The sequence below is a fragment of the Capsicum annuum genome, unplaced genomic scaffold (assembly GCF_002878395.1).
Source record: "Capsicum annuum cultivar UCD-10X-F1 unplaced genomic scaffold, UCD10Xv1.1 ctg78270, whole genome shotgun sequence".
In the NCBI taxonomy this organism is placed as follows: Eukaryota; Viridiplantae; Streptophyta; class Magnoliopsida; order Solanales; family Solanaceae; genus Capsicum; species Capsicum annuum.
Genome location: NW_025888747.1, coordinates 3,359 through 21,331, shown reverse-complemented (window position 1 = coordinate 21,331; position 17,973 = coordinate 3,359). Strand labels below are relative to the sequence as shown.

The 17,973-nt window shown below is 34.6% G+C and overlaps 1 long non-coding RNA gene and 1 pseudogene across 1 annotated transcript; one reads left to right on the top strand and one right to left on the bottom strand.

Annotated features, from left to right (window-relative positions):
* Window positions 1-9,742: 9,742 nt before the first annotated feature.
* On the top strand, window positions 9,743-11,427 carry LOC124894913. The gene is made up of 2 exons (XR_007051428.1): window positions 9,743-9,891; window positions 10,830-11,427. It is a non-coding gene; the product is annotated as an uncharacterized LOC124894913 (long non-coding RNA).
* Window positions 11,428-14,016: 2,589 nt separating this feature from the next.
* LOC107865692 lies at window positions 14,017-17,273 on the bottom strand (annotated as a pseudogene).
* Window positions 17,274-17,973: the final 700 nt, after the last annotated feature.

Here is a 17,973-nt window from a genome sequence, read left to right as displayed (position 1 = left end):
GTATCGGCTTTGTTTGGCATTATGGGTGTATAAACATTGTTTGTGATTATTGTTTGTGTTATTGTTATCACTGTTGTGCGTTTTTGTGCTCTTTGTGTACAGTATTTATCCTATATATTACCGCTTTTATATCTGACATCATGTGTCTACCCCCAGGCCTTCTTTCTGCAACAAGTTCGTAGTACACGCATTGTACACGACCTCTAATTGAGTCATCTTTATTTTAGGGGGAGCCGTCGGTGTTATGGAGTAGGAGGAAAGCAAAGCAGCCATTATCGACCATACGCTCCCCCGAACAGCCTTGTTAGTAAACCACAATGTAGGGCAGCCTTTAGGTCATGCTTATGTGCATCATACTGAGACCTAGCGGGACCCACATGACCCTTTGTAGGAGACTCACCTCTAACGCATCCCTACATGCTAACTGTTGCATCTTTAAGGGTAACGTGGTCATTTGACGGACTCATTTGAAAAAAAAAAATATTTGTTAGGAGTAAGGTGCGTAGGCAAAAAAAGAAAAAGAAAAAAAAAAGAAAAAAAATGGAAAAAGTGAGTCGAAAAGAATGAATCAAAAAGAGTTTCGTAGTTTTTAAAGTTTTTTATGGCTTTTATTTTTCAGTCTTCCAAAATTCAAAAGGACTTTTTAACCTTTCGCACTCATTTTCTCAAAAACATCAAAAAGATTTTCCTTTGTCTCGTTTAGAGTGCATTCACAATTCGAAAACTTCAAAAAGATTTTTTTCATTCATAGGATGTGTTTATAAAAGAAAAATGAGAAAAAAAAAATGTTAGAAATTTTTTACATTTCGTATAACGAAAATACCAAAAAGATTTTTCTTTTATAGTTGTTGATGTCATTTTTCTGTGAAGTATCAAAATGAAAACTCAAAAGATTTTATTAACATGGTTCATCGTCTGTCTTTGGTCATGTCTCTTAAGTCAGGGACTAGCCTGTTATTTAATAATTAATTGTCCAATCTGGACGAACTACGCGCCCCTGATTCTCCTCTTTCGGGAGTGAGATATGTAGGCAGCCTATTGTTGTTTCGGGGATCTTATTTGAAAAATCCAAACATATTTTTTCACTCTCCATTTAGAGTAGGCGTTTCATATACGTCTTTAAAAGAAAACTACAAAAAGATTTTCCTTTAATAGGTTCAAGTTTCATTTTCACATGAAATTCAAAAATCGACAACCCAAAAAGATTTTTCTTTGGTAATCACTGGTTTCATTTTGTATAGAGATTTAAACCTAAAAAAAAAAAGATTTTCGTCAATTCTTTTGACACTTTGTTTCAAGAAAGAAAAAAGAGTTTAATTGGCCATTTTGGCAAAACTTCACGAACTACGCACACCTGATTCTCCCCTTTCGGGGGTGAGATACGTAGGCGCCCTTCTAGGGTTCGGTGATTTTTATCAAGAAAAAAAGAAGAAGAAGAGGTTTTGAAAAATCGTTGAACTCTAATGCATTTGCTATCTCTTGTCCAATTAGTTTAAGGTGGTTGGTTTGTGGCATTTTGGCTGATCCTCCATATTGCTCCAAGTCACAGAGAAAGTTATGGCCAATAAGAATACCGAGTTTGTTATCACTAATCAGATGGGGAGTTTGGGGAATGAGAATGTAGGAGCTAATGAAGAGATTCGAAAATTGAGGCAGCAAATGATAGAAATGCATCGATCTTGGGCTAATGGGTTGCCGTGTCCTCCATTTCCCGTAGATAATCTAGAATATCTTTCTAGTTTGCCTCCAGTGTCACATGCATAATTTTCTATTTTGGTCGACACGCCACAACATGCATCAGGACCTACTCCGGGGGAATATCTTTCTAGGTCGCCTCCAGTGTCACATGCATAATTTCCTATTTTACTATTCATGCTTTTGCATTCCCACTCCCGTCTGAAGCTCCTGCTTTTAATGTCAATCCAACGGTTGTGATTCCTCACTCTACAAGCGACCCTGTATTGAATATTTTTAGTGATAAACATTACGCTCCCGAGCCCACATTTAAGCCGACTGGTCCTTATGACTCCCCTCAACTGCCTGAATTTCCTCCAAAAACTGAGAATCCTGTTATGACAAAAGAACAAGAGGAAATAGCCAGAAAATTGAGAAGTTTGGAACTGACTATGAAAAACTTGCAAGGACTTGGAGGGTACAAGAGTGTCTTATATAAAGATCTGTGCATGTTTCCTGGTGTACATCTTCCTCTTGGTTTTAAAATGTCGAAGTTTGAGAAGTATGATGGACATAATGATCCTGTAGCGCATTTGAGACGCTATTGCAACCAGCTAAAGGGCGCTGGAGGGAAGGAAGAATTACTCATGACATATTTTGGTGAGAGTCTTTCAGGTCTAGCTTCAGGATGGTTTGTTGACCAAGACATCGACAAGTGGAACAACTGGGATGACCTTGCTAACGAATTCGTGCAACAATTTCAATACAATATGGAGTTGATTTCTGACGAGAAATCCCTAACTGGTATAAAAAAAGAAGAATACTGAGAGTTTCAGGGAGTGTGAGATCAGATGGCGCAAACAAGCTGCTAGAGTAAAACCGCCAATGAAAGAAAGTAAGATAGTGGAGGTGTTTATTCAAGCGCAGTATGAAACATATTATCAACACTTGTTACCTGCATTAGGCAAGCCATTTATTGAGGTCCTCAAAATGGGGGAGATGATAGAGGATGGAATTAAGACTGGTCGCATTGTGAGTTTTGCAACATTGAAAGCGACTACTCAACCAATTCAAAAAGTTTCGGGAAGTATGGGAGGAAAGAAGAATGAGGAAGATGCATCTGCCATTGCAGTTGGACAACAGGCATGGGCAAGAGGACCACACCATCGTTACCCACGGGCTCAAACCTAAGTTTATGCCCAATCTCTGCAGAATTTTTACCAAAATCCATTATATCTCATTCCCCCACCTCCATATCAAGTGTATAATGTGCAACCTTATGTTCAACCTCCATCTTACCCACACTGGCGTGCACCAACTCTGTAGAGTCATCCTCGAACTCCATATATATACCGAAGCCCTTCTAAGCCTGATTTTTAATTTAAGCCAACTAATGAAATGAGACAGAAGTCGAGGGATAGCTTCACCCCCATTGGAGAGTCGTATGCAAGTTTATTCTAGAGATTGGTACAGCAGGGTATGATCACTCCTCTCCTTGGGTATACTCCTGACCCATAGTCAAGAAGTTTTGATCCTAATGTACGATGTACATATCATTCCGATGTTCAGGGTCACAGTATTGAAGATTGTCGTGCTTTGAAAAGAGAAATTAAAAAGATGATTTAAGATAAATTAATCATGGTGCAGAACATTGACAGTGAGGAAAACTCTAGTCATGCTGATATGCAAACTAGTGGCTAAGATGTCAGGCTGAGCAATTGAGAAGTCACCCCTCTCCTTACCAGAAAGGGGTTTGGTAGCTTGTTTTATGTTATTTTCTGTTCTCCGAATTATTTCAAGGTTGTAGTTCGGGATCTGTCTTGTTTTGTCCTTTTGTTGTTTATGTTCAAACTCTTCTATCTTTTGTTTCGACTAAATGAAGTGTCTCATTTTCCTTTGTGTTTTAAATATGTGTTGTTTGTTTGTTTTCTTTACATAGTACATTTTGTGTTGACTCTAGTGATATGACATGCTAGTGAAATTTTCAGCCAGATCTTAAAATCCAGTTTAAGCATGAACATTGAATCAGAGGGTTATAGTTAGAAAAAAAAAGCATATGAGAAAATAGTTAGAGTGCTGAGACATTTGGTGACAAGTTAAGGCAATTATTTTGAGAATCACAAGAACAACTTGGTCATCGTCGAAAGGCAAGCCCCAATTAGGTCAAATAGTGGACGTGTGATCCATATATCAAGAGAAATAAGAAGATAAGCAGCTCCATAAAAGCATGAGTCATTCGATGTGAGGAATGTATAACAAAGGCGGAGTTTGTAGAAGAAGTAGTGACGCACAAACTCAATCTGCTTAAAAATATATCGCAAATGATCTTCATCTCTCACTTTCATATTACATGATATGTACTTGCATTTTCAAGGATTGATATGACGAAGACATTTTATTCTGCTATCCAAACATTGTGTCATCCTTTGTTTACCCCATTTGAGCTTCAGTCCTATTTTATTTGATACCCCTATTTTGGAATCAATATAGTCAGCAAAGCTCAAAAGAAAAGTGTCGAGCAAAACAATAGATTCAGAAAAAGTTCAAAAAAAAAAAATATGTCCAAAAATAAAAAAGTGTCAAGACAAATAGAGTCAGAAAAATCCAAAGAGAAAAGAGTCAACAAAAGAAAAAAATTAGAATCAAGTAAAGAACAAGCTGCCAGAACTACGCGTGACCTGATTCTCCTCTTTCGGGGGTGAGATGCGTAGGATGCCCTACTAAGTGCTTGGTCCAACCAAATAAAAAATTTAGAATCACCCATTCAAAAGAAACTGGGGCATGAGTTAATCCTCATTGTTGGAGTCGATTCCAAAAATTGTAAGTCCTAACCCACTTCAAGTGTCGTTTGGGCCTCATGCCATCCTTTCTTTCTAACCCAATCCAAAATCCAAGTTACAACCAAAGAAAGACCTTCAGATCAATCTTTGGGGATGTTAAGGAAAAGCATGCAAGGGATATGATGATGTATTTGGGAACTACCTGTCTTCCTCAGCACAAGGAATCAAGAGAGAAATAAAAATGAGAGAGTCTTATGGAAAACCCTCACGGGCACCGTAAGGCGATGGTAAGTTGAGAGAAATAAAAATAAGAAAGTCTTCTCGGTGAAAACCCTTACGGGCACCATAAGACGAATGAGGTCTCTGAATGCAATTGGCCTAAGAGAGCAACTCAGTTTTAAGGCCATTAACTCAACAACAATTGGTAGAAAGTTTGGATGGAAAGATCAGGTATCTTAATCCAAAATGCATGGCATAATCATTAGAGTTGACTGTCATGTCTAGAAAAAATTTTCATTTCTTTGTTTTAAATGGGGACACTTATTGTCTTTTCTTTCTTCTCTTTATTTTTATTTTGTTTTCTTGAGTCAATTGTCCAAATAAAAGTCATTGTCATTTTCTCTTGTCTTTGAGTCAAGTTCGTGTCAAAATAAGTGAGAAAGATTTCAAAACTGGCTACCAGTTTCTTCAATTGTACAAAGCAAGACAAAAGGGCCAACACATGCTAAAGACATGATTGTGAGCCAAAACAAAGCATGCAGAAAATTTTTTGTCAACCGACAAGTCTGGGAACTCATGAAAATACCAAGGTTCAAAGAGTTTATCTGAGAAGCATGGCAAAGCAGGGATACTGTATTTGTTTCAGAGTCACTCTTAATAATCTGAGTTCGGATCAATGATACAACAATCCAGTGACATATGCTAATGGTTGAAAGCAAGATTAAATGCGACTGGGGCAAGAGCGATTTTCACGAAAGCCAAAGCCGCAAACCAGCCACCATGGTTTTAAACTAACAAGTTTTCTTTGTATGAAACAGGAACACATGTTACCTTCGAATCAAGAATTTCAAAGCCTAAACATTGAAAGTTGCAATACCGCACTTCCACAAATGAAGGAGACAATATTTCTGCACATATTTGGTATTCAAAGCCATGGTAAAACTCATAATTCAAGATTTCTAGGAGACACACTTCCTTGTAAGGAGACACACTTCCTTGGTTGGATAATTCAAACAACATTTGTAAGGAGATGCACTTCCTTGTTAGAGCAATTCAAGAGACATTTATTTGGAGATGCACTTCCTTGTTTTTTTAATTCAAGCGACATTTGTAAGGAGACACACTTTCTTGTTTAGGCAATTTGAGCAACATTTGTAAGGAGAAGAACTTCCTTATTTGGTTAATTCAAGAAACATTTTTGAGGGGACGCACTTCTTTATTTGAGTAATTCAAGAGACATTTGTTAGGAGACGCACTTCCTTATTTGGTAATTCGATCGACATTTGTAAGGAGACACACTTTCTTGTTTGGTAATTCGATTCACACTTGTAAGGAGACACACTTCTTTGTTCGGGTAATTTCAGCAATATTTGTAAGGAGACGCACTTCCTTGTTTAGGTAATTCCAGCAACATTTGTAAGGGGACGCACTTCCTTGTTTTGACAATTCAAGCAACATTTGTAAGGAGACACACTTTCTTATTTTGGTAATTCAAGCGCTATCATAAGGAGACGCACTTTCAAAGGAGACACACTTCCTTGTTTGGTAATTCGATCGGCATTTGTAAGGAGACGCACTTCCTTGTTCGGGTAATTCCAGCAACATTTGTAAGGAGATGCACTTCCTTGTTTGATAATTCAAGCAACATTTGTAAGAAGACGCATTTCCTTGTTTGGTAATTCGAATGACATTTGTAAGGAGACGCACAAAATGCTGAAGAGGAGGAGTTAGCCCTTACAATAACAACATCTAGTAAAATTGATTATGAAAATGACTGGATCGTTGACTCAGGTTGCTCAAACCATATGAAGGGTGATAAAGATAAGTTGGAAAACTTATCAAAATACAAGGAAAGTCGTGTGGTGGTGATCGCAAACAACTCTAAGTTACCAATTGCTCATGTTGGTAGTACAGTGGTGTGTCCTCATAGCAACAGTATCGAAGTGACACTTCAAAATGTCTACCATGTTCCAGGGATGAAGAAAAATCTTCTTTTTGTGTCACAGTTAACATCTTCAGGCTATTTTGTTCTATTTGATCCACAAGATGTGAAGGTATATCATGACCTTGAGATTTCCAAGGAGCCAGTGATGAAGGGACGAAGATTAGAGTCGGTCTATGTGATGTCAGTAGAAACGGCATACGTAGAGAAGACAAGAAGGAACGAGACGACAGACTTGTGGCACATGCGGCTGAGTCACGTTAGCTACTCCAAGCTAGATGTGATGATGAGGAAGTCGATGCTAAAAGGACTTTCTGAACTTGAGGTAAAAACAGACACAATTTGTCCAGGCTGTCAATATAGGAAAGCTTATCAATTCCCGTACGAAGAGTCCAAATTTAAAGTAAAGGAACCATTAGAGTCAATCCACTCTGATGTGTTTGGACCTGTTAAACAAGCCTCCATTGGTGGGATGAAGTACATGGTACCCTTCATTGATGATTTTTCCAGATATGTGTGGGTTTATTTTATGAAGGAAAAATCGGAGACTCTATCAAAATTCAAAGAATTTAAAAAGGTTTCAGAAGCAGAGGTCAACAAAGGCATTGTATGTCTACGCACTGATAATGGGGGAGAATATACTTCAGATGAGTTTTCTGAATTTCTTTAGGATTGTCGAATATGCCATCAATTCACATGTGCGAAAACTCCACAAAAAAATGGTGTTGCAGAAAGGAAGAATAGGCAGCTGGCAGAAATATGTCGAAGTATGCTTCATGCAAGGAACGTACCGAGACGTTTTTGGGCAGAAGCGATGAGAACTGCGGCCTATGTAATCAATAGGCTTCCTCAACAAAAGTTACATTTCCTTTCACCCTTTGAAAATCTATGGAACATGAAGACTACAGTTAGCTATTTTTGAGTTTTTGGATGTGTATGCTATGTATTTGTGCCTGATCACTTACATAGCAAAATGGAAAAGAAAGTTGTAAGGTGTATCTTTGTTGGCTACGATAGTCAGAGAAAAGGGTGGAGATGTTGTGATCCTACAACGAAAAAATGCTACACATCTTGAAATGTAGTATTTGATGAAGCTTCTTCATGGTGGTCCTCAGATAAGGAGACATTGCCAGACTCAGATACTCTTAAAGACAAATTACAGTCTTCACAAATTCAGATGAGTAGGTGAAACTGATGTCGTTAATGATAATGGAGATGTCGAAGAAAGTGTAACTCAGAATCCATGGCAAACCGATGTATACCATCATCCAAGCGAACATGGGGAACCTGGTGAAGTGGAAGCACCAACTCCACTTAGAAGATCAACAAGATTTTCGAAGCCAAATCCAAAATACGCTAATGCTGCTATATTGGAGGAGGTCGATTCAAAAGAGCTGGAGACATTTGAAGAAGCATCTCAAAATCCAGAATGGACCAAAGCAATGAAAAAGGAGATTACTGCTCTTGAACAAAATCAGACTTGGGATCTTGTTCCAAAGTCAAGAGACGTGAAGCCTATCTCGTGCAAATAGATTTACAAGATAAAGCATCGTACAGATGGATCGATTGAGAGGCACAAGGCTCGATTGGTAGCTAAAGGATTCTCTCAACAATATGGGCTAGATTATGATGAAATGTTTAGCCGGTGGTGAAGATCACAACAGTGCGTGTCCTACTGGCTCTAGCAGCTAGTAAGGATTGGAACCTGTGGCAGATGGATGTGAAGAACGCATTCCTGCATAGAGAGTTAGATCGAGAGATTTACATGGATCAACCAATGGGTTTTCAGAATCAAGACCATCCTGAATATGTTTGTAAGCTTCGGAAGGCGCTTTATGGGTTGAAACAAGCACTTAGAGCTTGGTATGGTAAGATTGCTGAATTTCTTATGCATTGTGGTTACTCGGTGGCACCTGCAGATCCCAGTTTGTTTGTCAAAGAAAATGGAGGAAAACTAGTTATAGTACTAGTATATGTCGATGATTTGATCATCACGGAAGATTGTGAAGATGAAATTCTTCGAACAAAGGAGAATCTATCTATTCGATTCCAAATAAAAGAATTGGGTCAACTCAAGCATTTCCTCGACTTAGAGGTTGATCGTACTGAAGAAGGAATTTTTCTACACTAGCAAAAGTATTCCAAAGATTTGTTGAAAAATTTTGGAATGACTAACTGCAAGCCGATTTCAACTCCAATTGAGCAGAATGTCAAAATGTGTGCTCATGAAGGGAAGGACTTGGAAGATGCTACTATGTATCGACAATTGGTTGGAAGTTTGATCTAATTAACACTTACGAGACCCGATATTTCATTTGCAGGTGGGGTGATGAGTCGATACATGCAAAATCTGAAAAAGCCTCACTTGGAAGCAGTTCAAAGGATTTTGAGATATGTCAAGGGTACGCTTGGCTATGGCATCATGTACAAGAAAGGTGGAAATTACAAATTAGCTGCCTACTCTGATGCTGACTATGTTGGTGATTATGATACACGATGTTCAACAACAGGGTATGTGTTTATGCTTGGATCTGGAGCAATTTCTTGGTGTAGCAAAAGACAACCAACTGTCTCGTTGTTAACAACAGAAGCAGAGTACAGAACAACAGCGATGGCAGCTCAGGAAATTACTTGGCTTACCCAACTTTTGAAGGATTTGCATCAACCAGTGGAATATGCAATTCCTTTGTATTGCGATAACCAATCGGCAATACGTTTAGCGGAGAATCCGGTGTTCCACTCAAGGACCAAACACCTGGAAGTGAATTACCATTTTCTCCGTGAAAAGGTTCTTAAAGAAGAAATACAAATGGTGAAGGTCAAAACAGAAGATCAAGTTGCAGACCTGTTCACAAAAGGCTTGAACGGCACAAGCTCGATAGCTTCTCTTATCAACTAGGAATGAAGACTAAGATGGAAGTTGGGTTTGAGGGGGAGTGTTAAAACTACAAACCCAACAAATAATGGTGAGTGGTAGTTGATATAATAATAAAATAAGTGTGGTTATATGTTTGTTCAATAATAAAATAAGTGTGTGGTGTAAATATATGGTACACTTAGCAAATTTGTGTCCATATAATTGTGTAGTCATTTGCCTATAAATAGGCTTTAAGTTCATTGCGTAAGATGTACCAAGCAATACAAGCTTATCGATTGCTTACTTCTCTTCTTTCTCTATAGCATCTTTTCTTGTTTATTTTCTTGAGATCTCGGTTTAGTAATTTTTTCTAGTGTCGGTGTTCGATCCTGAGGTGTCCGGTGTTCAACATTTAGTGTGTAAGTTTCATCGGGGGATGAGAATATGATATATTTGTTTAAGATGATTTAATTAATTTAGTGTATAAGTATGCTAGATTATATTTGTTATGGTTAATTGTATAGCGATATATTATAGTTTCTTCCAATTGCTATAATTATGGGTTTTTTAACTACTATAATTTATGGTTATATACTTTGACGTACAAATGAAATAGGACTTATTTGCTGGGGCTACGGATACAACTTAAAGCACAGTAGAATGGGCAATGACAAAAATACTTAAACAACCTGAAATTATGAAGAAAGCTCAAGCTGAACTTGCAGAAATCATTGAAAAAGAAAAATATATTAAAGAAGTTGATGTGTCTCGACTCACTTACTTACAATGCATTATTAAAGAAACCTTAAAAATGCACCCACCAGTTCCGTTTCTTCCACGCAGTGTGCAACAAGATGTTGAATTGTGTGATTATATTATCTCGAAGGGCTCACAGGTATGACTGACAATTAGAGTTAATGCACTATAATATGATTTGGTCAATCCGAGCAAGCTTGGATAGCTGAGCTAAGTATATTCTGGGTCAGTTTGGGCGCAACTCAAGTCAGTTCATCTAAAAATTGGAAGATAATTTCAGCTAAATATGTATGGTACTCCAAATTTACCCATAAAAAAAAAATTATCAGAATATATTTTTAAAAAAAGATACTTCTTTTTGTTTGATATGTTAGTTATTTTCATATTAAATAAAATAAAATTTAGTTTATTTGGTAATAAGATAAATAAAAAATATAAAACTTAGATAAAGTTGGACGAGATAACTTATATATGACTCATTATCTAGTCTATTTTAGTCCAAATTATCTTTGGATAGTTAATGATTTGATTATTTATTGATTAGCCATTTTGATCCATTGAAATATAATTTAACTCACTTATTTGACATCCTTACTGACAGGTTCTAATCAATGTATGAGCGATTGATCGAAATGTTACTTTTTGGGAGGACCCTTTAATATTTAAATCTGAGAAGTTTTGGGGTTCGAACATGGACATACGAGGACAAAATTTTGAATTGATTCCGTTAAGTGATGGTCGAAGAATATGTCCTGGTTATCCACTAGGATTGAGAATGATTCCTCTAATACTGGGCTCACTTTTAAATTCCTTCAATTGGAAGTTTGAGGCAGATACCAAAGACTTAAGACATGGAGGAGAAGTTTGGTCTCAGCTTAGCCAAAGCTCATCCTCTGCAAGCTATTCCATCTCTGCTTTGAGTTTGTGTGGCCATTAAATATTTATCTTTATTCGATATTTATATTGAATCAATCAGAAGTGAATCCAGGATCCGAACTCACTTGGTGCCAAATAATTTTTCAATATAACTTACGGAGAGCAATCAGAGAGAGAGAGAGCAAGCAGCAACAGCACTGTAGCAGCAACCGGAAACCTCAAGAACAAGAGTCTCAGTCGATGTTTTGATTTGGAATTTAGAAATATATTTTTTTTTAATTTGGAAATAGGAATTTGGCTTTAATGAAAAATTATTAACAAAAGTGGTTTTAAAAATTAAATGTTGCCAGCAGGTTTCGAACACAAGATCTTGGAGCTACAAAACCAACACTTTGCCACCCACACTAGACAAAGTCTTTTTATTATGGGTGGCAGACTTAATTTTTAACTATATCGGCATATATATAAAGTTATATAGAGAGAGTTTCCGTCGAAGTTTGCGGGTGGCGTGCCACCCCACGGGCCTTAATAGATCCGCCCCTGGAATCAATGTTTCTCCCAAATGAAAGACTTTTAGATAGCATTATGCTAAAATCGTATATTCAAAGAATCACATAATTTTAAGAAACACACGAAACTTTAGAAGATTATTTCAATTGGATTTTTTTTTTTTGATTTTCCATCCGGTGTTTGGTACCCGCATTGGAGTCCGACTAATTCGGATACGCGCTGGATAGGGCTCTGTTCGGAGTTTTCTTCATGCCCAGAGTCAAATCCTCGACCTCTGGTTAAGGATAGACTGTGGAGCAACCCCATCCGCTGCACCACAACATCTATGACTAGAGGTTTACTATTAGGAAATTGTCCTAAAATATACTTACTGTTATATGTCCACTATTAAATGGTAATTAACTCCACTATTTATCTTTACTTTAGGGGTGGAGCTAGCTATTTGGTTGGGATCATCTGAACCCCGTCAGCAGAAAAATATACTATTTATATATGTTTTAAATTATTTTTATGTATCTATAGTAAATTTTTGAATCCTCATCAGCTAGGTTTTCTTCAAATATTGAATCTCTTAATTAAAATTCTGACTCCGTCTCTGCATTACTTCCTTCTATAGGAAGGTAATCTTTATTATTCATAGCCACTATTCTTATTCTTGTAACATTACACCTCTATTACCTCCTCCTTTATCTTTATAGTTAGTGTCATGTCTATAACATCCTTTTATAATTTTTTTTTATGATTTGATATAAATTTTAAAATTTTAATACCATTTTGAAGTTTACAATAATAGACTATCATATATTTATAATGGATAATTGTTAATTAACAATTTATTTTAATATTGAGAATAGTCATGATTGAAGAGATAAATTAGCTTGTGACTTGAGGTAAGTTTTCTAAAATTTTAATATATTTTTTTTGTTTATAAAAATAAATTATCATGTATTTTAATTTACATTTGCTAATTGAGAAGTTTTCTTTAGTAATTTTAGTATGTTTTTTAAGTTTAAAATAACAAATTATCATGTATTCTCGATAGATAATTGTTGATTGAGATTTTTCTTGTGATTTTTGTTCATATTGACTTATTTAAAATTTTGACCAGATTTCTTAGATGTTAAATTCCATCACAATAAATTAGTTAGTCATTCTAATTCTATATGAATTCTCTATTAAAATTTAATAATATGAAATTGTTTCAATTGTCAGTAAATGCATATCGTCATTATTTTTAATATTTTTTTTAGGTACAAGCTATATCATTTAAATAAATATAAAATTTAAAGACTAAAATCTACCATAATGGCTAAAACAATTGCAACGATATATGATTTTGTAGTATCAAAGTAATTTTATATATAAAGGAAAAAATACATAAAGTAGCATACTTAAGTATTAAATTACAAAAAAGTAGCAACACTTTTATCAAATTACATTTTGTAGCATATGTATTTGTATTTTTGTAGTAATAGTTTGCAAAAATACAAAATACATATCGATCATAAGGGCAGTAAAAATCATATGTATTTGTATTTTTGTAGCAACAGTTTGCAAAAATACAAAATACAACTTGCTATATTATATAATTATGAAACTATTGCTATGAAACTCATAATTAAGGGGACAAATATGCTATTTCTGAATTTTTCTCTTTTATAAAACTGAATTCACAAAACGAGCTACAAGCGCGGGGCGTATCCTAAACTAGTAGTATTAAGCTTGGCAGGCAAAATTGATAGGAGTTCGAGGATCAATACAACACTTTATTTTTTCTTATTTTTTGTTCTTTTTATCTTTTTCTTTAATTCTTCTTTACATACTATTCTTTCTTACTTCATACTGATTCTCTTTTTTTTTAAAAAAAAAAAGATCTTTTGATATGCAATTTTCTTGCGTATTACATACCAATGAGTATTAGATTTTAAAACATCATATAAATATTAATAAAAATATATTTGAATTTGTAAATTATAAATTAAGAAAAAGAAGTATTAAGCTTTTTAAAATTTAAACTTTACTTTAATTTTTCATTAACGTTCGTGTTAAGTGTAAATAATTGATTCAAAGTATAATTCTTGATTCATTTTCAATTATACATCCTAACAACACACAAAGAAAATAAAATATGAATATATTGAGGTGGCAATCTTAAATAGTTTATATGGGTTCAAACTTTAATATGAGATTTTCTTTTAAGGCTTTTTATTCCTATAAAAATAAAATGAACTGCATATAATAAAAAATGCTAAACAAATGTATATATTCAATCGATTTATATATATATAAATTAAAAAGATAAATAATCCAAATCGAAGCAGAAATTCAGACAACCCAACCCGTTTAATCGACCCAAACTATTAACACCTGAAAGCTCCAAAATTTGGATTTGCCTCTGGTTGTTGATAATAATTCCTCTCGATAAAAAGAAAATGTCTTATATATTATCATTTCAATCTTTAATTATTAAAACTAAAATACTTGGTTTAGTGTAAATATCAAATACAGATCAGATATGTACTGATTTGGAAACATCAAAGCAGAGATGGAATAGCTCGTAAGGGATGGGCTTTGCCCAAGGTGATACCAAACTTCTCCTCCATGTCTAAATCTTTTGGTCTAATACCTCCCTCAAGTTTCCAATTAAAGGAATTTAAAAGTGAGCCCAATATTACTGGAATCATTCTCAATGTCAGTGGATAGCCGGGGCATATTCTTCGACCAGCACCAAATGGAATTAACTCAAAATCTTGTCCTCGCATGTCCATATCTGAGCTCCAAAACCTCTCCGGTTTAAAAATTAAAGGGTCCTCCATGAAGTAAAATCTCGACCAATCGCCCACACATTGACTAGAACCTGTGATTAAGGACGTCAAATGAACGAGTTAGATTATATTTGATGGATCAAAAGGTCTAATGAAAAAAATAGGCAAGTCATTAACCTCCCCTACAAATTATTTGGATTAAGATAGACTAAACAATGAGTCATATATAATCTAACCCGTTCAATTCTAACTAAGTTTTAATTTCGTTGTCTGTTTCTTATTTTCTTTATTACCAAATAAAACTTTATTTTCTTTATTGTGAAAAATACAACATATCAAACAAAAAAGTTTTCTTTAAGTAATTGCTGCATACCTGTGAGTCTTTTGGAATGATGTATTCACATAAATCAACATCTTGCTCTACTTTGCGCGGGACTAGGAACGGGACCGGTGGGTGCATTCTTAATGTTTCTTTGACAATGCATTGCAAGTAAGGCAGCCGAGAAACAATATAATCATAAATAGCAGTAATACAAAGGAAATCCATAAAAAAACAGAAAATACCCAATTACCTCCCGAATTATATCCAAAAAGGTTATGACACACCTCAACTTAAAGGGGGTCCTATTATCCTCTGAACTAACTAAAAGTGTAATTTTGACACCCTTAGTGCCTATGTGGCACACACATGTGCCTACGTGGACACTTCAGTGGTTGTGCCACTTAGGCACTAAGGATGTCAAAACTACACTTGTAAATAGTTTAGGAGGTTAATAGGACCCCCTTTAAGTTAAGGTATGTCATAACCTTTTTGAGTATAGTTCAGAAGGATAATTGGGTATTATCTCTAAAAAAGAAAAAATTAAACTATCAGATTAAATTGACATATAATAACATGTAATTCTTTTTCTCAATTGGATAATAGGATCAATTCAATATATTTTTCTATATATGTCAGCTGGATACATGCATATGTCTGATTCTTTTTCTGTAATTTTTTATAAATATATGTAGATAGTTCCTAGGAATGGGAGGCCTATAGCAAAGAGATAGAAAGATAGGCTATCATACTTTACCATTTACACCTCTAAAATGTAAAATACTTAATTATATTATGCTGACGATTTATATGACTTAAAACTTATAAATTAATGAAAAGAGAGCACTAACCAGGAACATAGACTTGATGTGATTATGATTGATCTCTTTAGGGTTTTCTTCACTAATGTTGAGAAATGCTTCCAAAACATCATTTCTTTCACTGTGAAACCTTCTCTTTTCCTCCAACCGTTCGTTGATCAAACCATCAAAAAGTTTAACCAACTTACCAAAATAAATGGTTGTGTTACGTCTTATTCCTTGAAGATCAATCTTTTTAAATATCGGAAAAAAATCACCTAGGTTAGGCTTCCCTACCTCAGCCATGATACACCAGATAACCTCCTTCAACTCTACCTTTAAACCCAAAAATGAAAAATCATATTCTATACGTCATTAATTTCTACAAAAGAAAAACTCATTTAAGGGTAAGGATGTCAAAATCTAAGTTGCTCAGACTCTTCAAAAATGTCTACGGGTGTGTGTCGGATCCTTCAAAAATACACGAGTGCGGCAATATTATTTTTGAAGAGTCCGAGCAACTTAGGTCAAAACCACATTTCAGAAAAAAGCACCATAAAAAGTTTGATCAATAGTACTGCCCTTGTCCCAATATATGTGGCACAATTGGATTTTGAGATTCAAACTTCATACTTTGACCATGAATGTGGATAGAGAAACCTAAAATTTTTTGAAATAAAATTTATGGGTGGTAGCTACGTAAAAAATACCATAAATCATAATATGAACAACTTAAAATATTTCAAAGCCATATACAGAATTTCGATCAGAAAACAATTTGGTTGACTCTCGAATTCTAACTATACCTCATAAATTGAGAGGGAGGAGTACAATATTAGGATATGTGACATGTGGCCCAATTATTAGTGACTCTAAACATTTGACACCCCTATTATAACATAACTCATTCATTGTAACAAATACATTAATCTCTCTACCTTTAAATCGAAATAAAGGTCATAAGCAGTAATATCAACATTATTTTGTAGTATAATATCAATACTCAAATAGAGATTTGAACTCTTACCTTTGAATCTGAAAAAGGATCAGCCAAGTCCTTGGAAAAAAGGGTGTTTGACAACAAGTTGAGATTTGTCTTGAAAACAACTTGACCTATATCCACAACTTTACCTTCTTCACAACATTTTTCACAATAAGCAATCAAATCTTTCACCTTTTGAGACCTTAGATGTTGATTTGCATCAAGCCTATTTGAAGTGAAGATATTTGTGTTCAAGATTCTCCTAAGCGTTCGCCATTGAAGACAAACAGGAAGCCATGCAACAGAAAATTGATAATGATTGTGTGCTTGAAGGGCATTAGGAATAAATCTAGTTGAAAAGGCTTGATCTTGATTCTTGAGGACTTGTTTTGCCATGGTTGATGAAGAAATGACCACTGCTGTTATTTGACCAAATTTTAAACTCATAACTGGACCATAGATTTTTGCAAGATTGTCTAGTGATACATGGGGTTTTGCACCTAACAAGTGAAGGTTCCCAATAATTGGCCATGGTGATGGACCTGGTGGAAGCTTTTTGCTTCCTCTACCACATATTTTGGCTATGGCATAAAGAAAACTCAAGACAAAAGTGAATCCCAACACAAATGAATAGTAATAATCCATTATGAATCTCTCACTTAGACAGACTCACTATATGTAATTTATGTATACAAAGAGATAAAATATAAACTACACTTCTTAATAGATGTCAACCTTTGCTTCTAACTTTGAAAGATGAAAAGATGATCTATTTTATCTAGTTTATATGATAATAATAAGTGTACATGTTGGTCATATACATTTAAAAATCAGAAATTAAACTGAAATAGACAAGTCAACCACTACCCACGTTGCAAACAATATTACACTCTCTCTCTTTTACGTGTCCTCCTTAATGAGAGTTTAACTCCTCTTGAATGGATATAATAATTTTTAATTTCTAACTGAAAATTTAGAAACTTTGAATCTTGAATCAATCTCTAATTTTCAATAAAAAATAGATAAGGGTAATTTATTAGAGTTCTTTTCTCATTTGGGTATTGGATCTGACTGAATGCATATGGGTAACAAAAGAAAGTGAATTAATTTTTTAAAGCCACGCAATTAGATGGTGAGGATATATATATTTACACAATTTTTCTTAATAAAGAATTTATTCATTCTAAATTGTAAAATTAAGGAGTATATTTTCCTTTTTTCTCCTTATGTTTTATGCTCCTTCCATTTAAAAAAGAATGACCTAATTTGACTTAACATAAAATTTAAAAAAAAAAAAAAAAATTGAATCTTGTGGGCTTAAATTAAAGATATATCAAATGTATCAAAATGTCCTTCAATCTTATGATCTTAAACATGTCAAGTGGAAAATTAAAATTAAAAAATTAATAAAAAAGAAAAACAATTATTTTTTTAAATGAACTAAAAAAAATAAATTATTATTTTTTAAACGAAGAGGGTATCAAATATCAGAG